Source organism: Theropithecus gelada, chromosome 3 (assembly GCF_003255815.1).
Source record: "Theropithecus gelada isolate Dixy chromosome 3, Tgel_1.0, whole genome shotgun sequence".
Taxonomy (NCBI): domain Eukaryota; kingdom Metazoa; phylum Chordata; class Mammalia; order Primates; family Cercopithecidae; genus Theropithecus; species Theropithecus gelada.
In genome coordinates this window covers 94,789,177-94,797,060 of record NC_037670.1, presented here as the reverse complement: position 1 = coordinate 94,797,060, position 7,884 = coordinate 94,789,177, and positions in this window count along the sequence as shown.

Sequence of the window (7,884 nt, the reverse complement as noted above, 5' to 3'; positions counted from 1 at the left end):
AGAATGTATATGCAAATGATATATTAAGGAAATATTCTCAAGGAAGACTGTAAGGATGTGATAGAAGCAAGACAGAGAATGAAATAAAGCCAAGAAAGGCAGAAGTCCCACACAGGGTAAGCTTTAGGAAGATCCCACAGGAGAATTTTGGAGGGCAAGCAATTTCTCAGGGTTGTCCCAACCTGAAGCAAGGGAGCTGAGCTAATATTCCTGTACAAAACAGCCTCTAATCAATAGCCACAGCCAGGTGCTATGGCTCACGCCTATAATCCCAGCACTTTGGGAGGCTGAGGCAGTCAAATCTCTTGAGCCTAAAAGTTCGAGACCAGCTTGGACAACATAGTGAGAGCCCATCTCTATAAAAAATTAGCTAAGCATAATGGTGCTCACCTGTAGTCCCAACTCCTTGGGAGGCTGAAATGGGAGGCTGAAATCGCTTGAGCCTGGGAGGTCGAAGCTGCAGTGAGCTGTGAACACACCACTGCACTCAGCCTGGGTGACAGAGTGAGACCTAGTCTCAAAAAAAAAAAAAAAAAAAAAAAAAATTCAGCAGCCACTTGAAAGTATGCACCAGGCATTTCTGGCTTTTGGTGCAGAGGGGCTCCAGTAACCCAAATGGAAGCCATTGAAGAAAAGTCACAGGTGCTGGCCATTGAATACATGCCAATCAGGGATTTAAGCCAAGGACAGACATTGTTTGTTTCAGGTCTCAAGTGAGTAGCTCTCTGGCCAATGGTTTCTGAACGGAAATTATTGATCACAGTGAATTTCATTTTCAGTGTGCACTCCTCCAGCATTTTTTTCTCCTTCCTTGTCAATCTAGGAGTCCACCTGCTAGACCTATTAGAAAATGCAGCATCATAAGGTGGTAGAGTCTGGTCAGATTGCATCTTTGAGTTAAGCAGGCAGAGCCTTCTTCTGACCTATGTTAGACATTTCTATTAAGTGAGAAATAAACTTAGTATGTGTTTGTTATTATAGCACATCCTCTCCTATCCTGACTAATATATATCTCATATATGCATTTTTCATTCAAAAATATTTGCTGAGCAAATATCATGTGCTAGATATTATGCTAGAGAATATAAAGACAAAAAAGAAATGTTCCTTTTCCTCAGAAAGTCCCTTATCATAATAGAGTCTAGTTAGTCCCATGATGGAGATAAGCGGTGGGACCCAGAATGCTATGTGAGCAATGAGTGGAAGACTCTAAATGAGACAGCAAGGCAGGCAAGGCTCCTTAGAGGTTCCATATGAGTCATATTATAAAGCATGAGTTAAAATTAGCTAGAAAAATAAGGGGGCTGGGAAAGGAAGGTCAATAGAAGCAGCCAGAACATGAGATGCAAAGTTCTGATTTGTGAAGGACAAGATACACTGATGACTCACTAATATATAACAACGTACAAAGTAGTATTTTGATCTTTTTTTTGTTGTAGCTTGGCCTGTCAGATTGAACCACAGACTAGTTAATTGACAGGAAGTAATTTCAAATGATGGGCTACTTCATAACCTAAGGCAAATTATTATTTTACTTCTCTGTGTCCTGTTTACCTATTCTGAAAGATGAAAGTACTGACCTGCTTCATGGAGGTGTTGTTTAATTACTATTCAAAGTTGCTTTGAAAATATCAAGCCCTTCTCAAACAAAGTACTAGTACAATTTCCTTGGGAGCTGTGCTAACAGATGACAAGGTAGATTTAAATCTTTAGATTGGAATAAATCTAAAGAAAAAAATAATTATTGATTCCATTCCACTAGTATTAGAGAACTTTCTACTTACATGTCTTTAATTATCTCAGGCTAAAAAAAAAAAAAATGGTAAAGGTATGATTATTCCATGACAAGAATAGGAAAATTTTTAAAGTTACCATCACTGGGCCAGAAATGGGCTCATGCCTGCTATGCTAGCACTTTGGGAGGTCAAGGTGGGCAGATTGCTTAAGCTCAGGAATTCGAGAGCAACCTGTATCAGGGAAACCCCCACCCCCGATATTTATCATGGGTTCTTTTCTATTTCCCTAAGCATCTCAGCTGGTTTGAGAAATAAAGGGAAAGAGTACAAGAGAGAGAAATTTTAAAGCTGGGTGTCCAGAAGAGACATCACACGTCAGCAGGTTCCGTGATGCTCCCTGAGCCGTAAAACCAGCAAGTTTTTATTAGTGATTTTCAAAAGGGGAGGGAGTGCACGAATAGGGTGTGGGTCACAGAGATCACATGCTTCACAAGGTAATAAAATATCACAAAGCAAATGGAGGCAGGGCAAGATCACAGGACCACAGGATGGGGCGAAATCAAAATTGCTAATGAAGTTTCGGGCACGCATTGTCATTGATAACATATCAAGAGACAGGGTTTAAGAGCAGACAACCTGTCTGACCAAAATTTATTAGGTGGGAATTTCCTCATCCCAATAAGCCTGGGAGCGCTACAGGAGACCAGGGCTTATTTCGTCCCTTCAGCTTCGACTGTAAGAGGCGGCCATCCCCACAGGGGCCATTCATAGGCCTACCCTCAGGGGCACATTCTCTTTCTCAGGGATGTTCCCTGCTGAGAAAAAGAATTCAGTGATATTTCTCCTATTTGCCTTTGAAAGAAGAGAAATATGGCTCTGTTCCATCTGGCTCACTGGCAGTCAGTTTAAGGTTACCTCCCTTGTTCCCTGAACATCACTGTTATCCTGTTCTTTTTTCAAGGTGCCCAGATTTCGTATTGTTCAAACACACATGCTCTACAATTTGTGCAGTTAACGCAACCATCACAGGATCCTGAGGCGACATTCATCCTCCTCAGTTTACAAAGATGACGGGATTAAGAGATTAAAGTAAAGACAGACATAGGAAATCACAAGGGTATTGATTGGGGAAGTGATAAATGTCCATGAAATCTTCACAATTTATGTTCTTCTGCCACGGCTTCAGCTGGTCCCTCCATTTGGGGTCCCTGACTTCCCACAACAAACCTAAACAAGCAAAACCCCATTTCAACAAAAAATAAAAAAAAATTAGCTGAGTATGGTGGCACGTGCGTTTAGTCCAGGCTACTTGGGGGACTGAGGTGGGAGGATCGCTTGAGCCCAGGAGGTCGAGGCTGCAGTGAGCCGAGATCCTGTCACTGAACTCCAGCCCAGGTGACAAAGTGAGACCCTGTCTCAAGAAAGAGAAAAAAGTTACCATCACTGGAAGGGGCTTCCAGGGAACGAGTACTCAGATGACCCATTTTACCCTTTTAAATTTAAATGCAGATGATGATGATAACTAACATCTAATTAGCAAATAGTATGTTCTAGAACTGTTCTATGTGTTTTTCCATGTATAATCTTTGGAAATTATCTAGGCAACCTTATCCCTAGATAGTAAAAAACCTAGACAGGTTTATTACTATCTCTGTCTCACAGATAAGGAAATGCAGGCGCAGAGAGTTTAGCAATGTGCCCAGGGCCACTCATTAACCCTGATGGCTCATGGGTCTAGTGGTATTCCTGAGTACTCGTGTGGCTCTGAGAAACTCTGTTTCTCTGTATTTTTTTAAAACATCCACAATTTTCCTTTAGGGCTCATGGGAAGAACAGTACTTTTAAGGTATTTCTATACTCGTGGTAAAATTTCTGCTTATATGACCAGATTAATAAAAACAATTATCTTAGAAGGCAAACTATATAGAAAATTCATCTGAATTCAGCTTTTCCCTGACCACTTTTATTGACAGTGCTCAGTCGACCCATCTGTTTCCCAATTTAGCTTCCCTCAAGATTGTGGGAAATTTCTGATTTTTCTCAGAAACAATTGTGGATATGTCTTTTTTGTGCACCACTATTTCTGAAACTTCTGCCCACATTTAATGCCACTTCCTTATTAGGAATTATAATTATTAATGCCACTGTCTTACTATTGTCTCTGATTTATCTCTAGAATTGAGACAAAACTAGAAACCCTGCCATAGTTTCATTTTACTGACCAGACCAGTCCCCCCTTTCTTCTTTGCCCATGCTGGGATATGAAATTGAGCAATAATACACATGAAAGTAATCCCCCATATTTTCTGTTTTCTAAACACCAATAATATGCACCTTCCTGTAGCATATTCTTAGTGTTCTCAAACGTATTGATGTATGGAAATCATCTATGATTTACATACTGATCAAACAATATTAGTATTGCTTAATGTTTCCCTTCATAGACTTTTTTTCTGAGGCCCCCATTCAGACTACAGCATTAAAGAAAAGCTAATGTCAATCAAAATTCATGTGAATTATAACTAGCAGTGTGTGAGCAGTATAATCGATTAGATCAATCTGAAAATATGCAATTATGAAAGCAGAACTGTGTCTGCTTCTCTAGTGGACATATCTATTTTTATTTGCATGGAATGCTAAACATGTAATAATTAAATGTAGATTCACTTATAGAATAGTAATGCAAACAATAGCTAATATTTATTAACCACTTACTATGTGCCCAGCACTGTGCTAAGCATTCAGTTTGCATGATTATCATCTAATACCTCCCAAACTCTATGACCCATATCATACGTATAAATATATATATATACATATACACACGCACTTCATATGCTAGTTGATATGCTGATTGATAGATGGCGGAACGTATTCCCCTTATATAGACCAAACATGTTTCATTGATATGGTTTTATGAGGGCTATGAAGATTTATCTAGTCACCCTACGTTAGCATGCAGTTTTTGCACTTATCGTCTATTTCATATAGAAAATATCTTTTGTTCTCTAAGGGTTAAATCATTTATTCCAGTGAGTTCTATCAGGAAAACTAGCCTGACATTTAGCAGTCTTTATCAAGAGTCAAAATTTACCAGAATGAACCATAAGGAGAGATTAGAGGAGGAAAGGATTGGGCCTGGGCCTTAGGATCTTTATCAGTTCAAATAGCAGCCAACCAAAAGACAGTATTAGGTTGGAAGAGGCATAATTGGGAGTACGAAAGAAGGAAAAAGAAAAAAAGAGACACAGCTTTGGATGAGAATCATAATATTGGCTAAAGGCAGATATCATTTCTATTTCACACAAGGGGAAATTAAGAGATCAATAACCACACAAAGTTACACAGGTGGTAAAGCCTGGAATCAAATTCCAGAAGAAGCCTGATTCCAAATTCTTTCTACCATTTTTTATTATTATTATTACATAGGAGTGCTGCCTGGATCCGCTGTGTTTTTGCATTGCAAAAGTCTAAGGTAAGTTGACTTTCTAAACCCTTCTTTAATCAACCTAAATCTAGATTTTCTCATGTCTTTTGAGATTCATGGCTAGCGTCGGGTAGAAGTAGTTAGGAAGAAAAGCTAAAGCAGTATAGCCTAGTGACGAAATCTACGGACTCTGGAGTCTAAACTTTTTGAGTTTCAAATTCCAGCTTTGTCACTTACTGACTGTTCTTTCCGACAAGTTACTTGAACTCCTGCATAGCTTTCCTTATCTGCAAAATGAGCACAATAATAATACTAATCTCATGGAATTTTTTAAAGGAAAAAGTAATAAAAACTGCAAAGCATGTAGAAGAATCCTTTTCACACAGGGAGTGTTCAGGTCACGTTGTAAGATATTTCAACATAAATGGTAAGACACTGTTAGCATTGGGCATGGAGATGAAAACCAAGAAGGCAATGAGGATAGAAATCCTCTAAAATAGACAAGAATGGCTTCATGAAAGTGACAGAAGAAACAGAAGAGATGCAGAGGTATGTGTTGGCAAGCTGACTGAGCAAATAAGATGTAAGTGTTAAATAATGAGAAGGAAAAGAATGCGGTTTAACAATGTAGAAATTTCTAGGGACTAGGGAGGAAGCTTGCTTTGCCTCCATTTTGGCTGTTTACAGAAGCAGTGGAAGGCAAGAGCTTCACAGAGGAAGCTGTAAGAGATGCAAAGATATGGGAAGAGTTTAGAGAAGATGGAACGAAGCTATAGAAACAGACAGGATTAAACACAGGTTTGCCCTCAGGGGACTGGGCCATGGGAGTCACAAAAATATAATGGAAAGGAATGTTGAAAGAGAATTTAATGGGAGGAAATGAGGATAATAAACTGGCCCTGGGAAAGTGGGTGTGGAGGATAAGAATGAGGAAGTATTAGAGGAGAAAGAAGTAGGAAATTATATTTGGCAGAAAAGAGTTAACAACCTATTTTCCATGCTCTGACAGGCTTAAACATAAACCGGGTAAGTAGCCGGAGTTAAGAATTAGAGTAGTTGGCCAGGTGTGGTGGCTCACAACTGTAATCTCAGCACTTTGGGAGGCTGAGGCTGGAGGATCACTTGAAGTCAGGAGTTCGAGATCAGCCTGGCCAGCATGGTGAAACCCTGCCTCTACCAAAAATACAAAAATTAGCCAGGCATGGTGGCAGGCATCTGTAATTCTAGCTACTTAGGAGGCTGAGGCAGGAGAATCGCTTGAACTCAGGAGACGAAGGTTGCAGTGAGCCGAGATTGAGCCACTGCACTCCAGCCTGGGTGACAAGAGCGAAACGCTGTCTCAAAACTAACTAAATGAATAAAATAAATTAGAGTAGTCAGGTGGCAGACAAAATAGAATTTTTCAGAGGACGTATTAGCGTTGGCTCTCTTCTAAATCTTCATGTCATAGACACCATCTGCTTGACCCAGAAAAGCTCAACTCTACCATGACATACACACACAGACTTGATCCATGTCTATGCATGAGTAGTTAGATGCAGAAATCCTTTTTCTACTTGTGACTAGGTGCGAATTTGCGGTAAGAATGGCTGTTCTCAATTTTTGCAACTGTCTGGGTTCTTTTATAGCTACTTCATTAATTTTAGGGGTTCTGACAAGAGAATGGTTTTAGAGTAATCTAGTTAAGGAGGTGAAATACTAGCTTTCTAGATCTCACGAAAATTAACTGTTTTATTTTATTAATTTTTTTAATTTTTTTTTTTTTTGAGATGGAGTTTTGCTTGTTGCCCAGGCTAGAGTGCAATGGTGCAATCTCGGCTCACTGCAACCTCTGCCTCCTGGGTTCAAGCAATTCTCCTGCCTCAGCCTCCTGAGTAGCTGGGATGACAGGCATGCGCCACCATGCCCGGCTAATTTTGTATTTTTAGTAGAAACGTGGTTTCTCCATCTTGGTCAGGCTGGTCTCAAACTCCCAACCTGAGGTGAACCACACATCTCGGCCTCCCAAAGTGCTGGGATTACAGGCATGAGCCACCACACCTGGCAATTAACTGTTTTTAAATTTGAATAGTTCACACAGTCAACTGTTTTGACAGTGATCCTACTGAGTGGTAGAAGCCTCTGACCCACAGTGTAGATGTAAGTGAAACAGGAAGACAAATAGATTATGATTGAAAGAGTTGGGCCGAATACAATATAATATAATATAAACTTTTTTTTTTTTTGAGACGGCGTCTTGCTCTGTTGCCCAGCCCGGAGTGCAGTGTCATGATCTCGGTTCACTGGAACTTCTGCCTCCTAGGTTCAAGCAATTCTCCTGCCTCAGCCTTCCAAATAGGCTGGGACTACAGTGGCACACCACCACGCCCAGCTAATTTTTGAATTTTTAGTAGACACAGGGTTTCACCATGTTGGCCAAGCTGGTCTTAAACTCCTGACCTCAAGTGATCTACCCGCCTCGGCCTCCCAAAGTGCTGGGATTACTGGCATAAGCCACCATGCCCAGGCTGAATATATTTTTGTTCAAGGAATTTAGAACATAAGACATTCTAAATAATTTGGCCTTTTGTCTGTGAATAATTTGCATATGTTAATATATTAAATATACTTTTTCAAAGACTATTTTAAAAAATATAGCCAACAGATAATAACATATATAACATCTTTTACTTCCAGTAGTTTTGTACTTTTCTCATTCAATAAAACCCTTTTTTTTCTTTG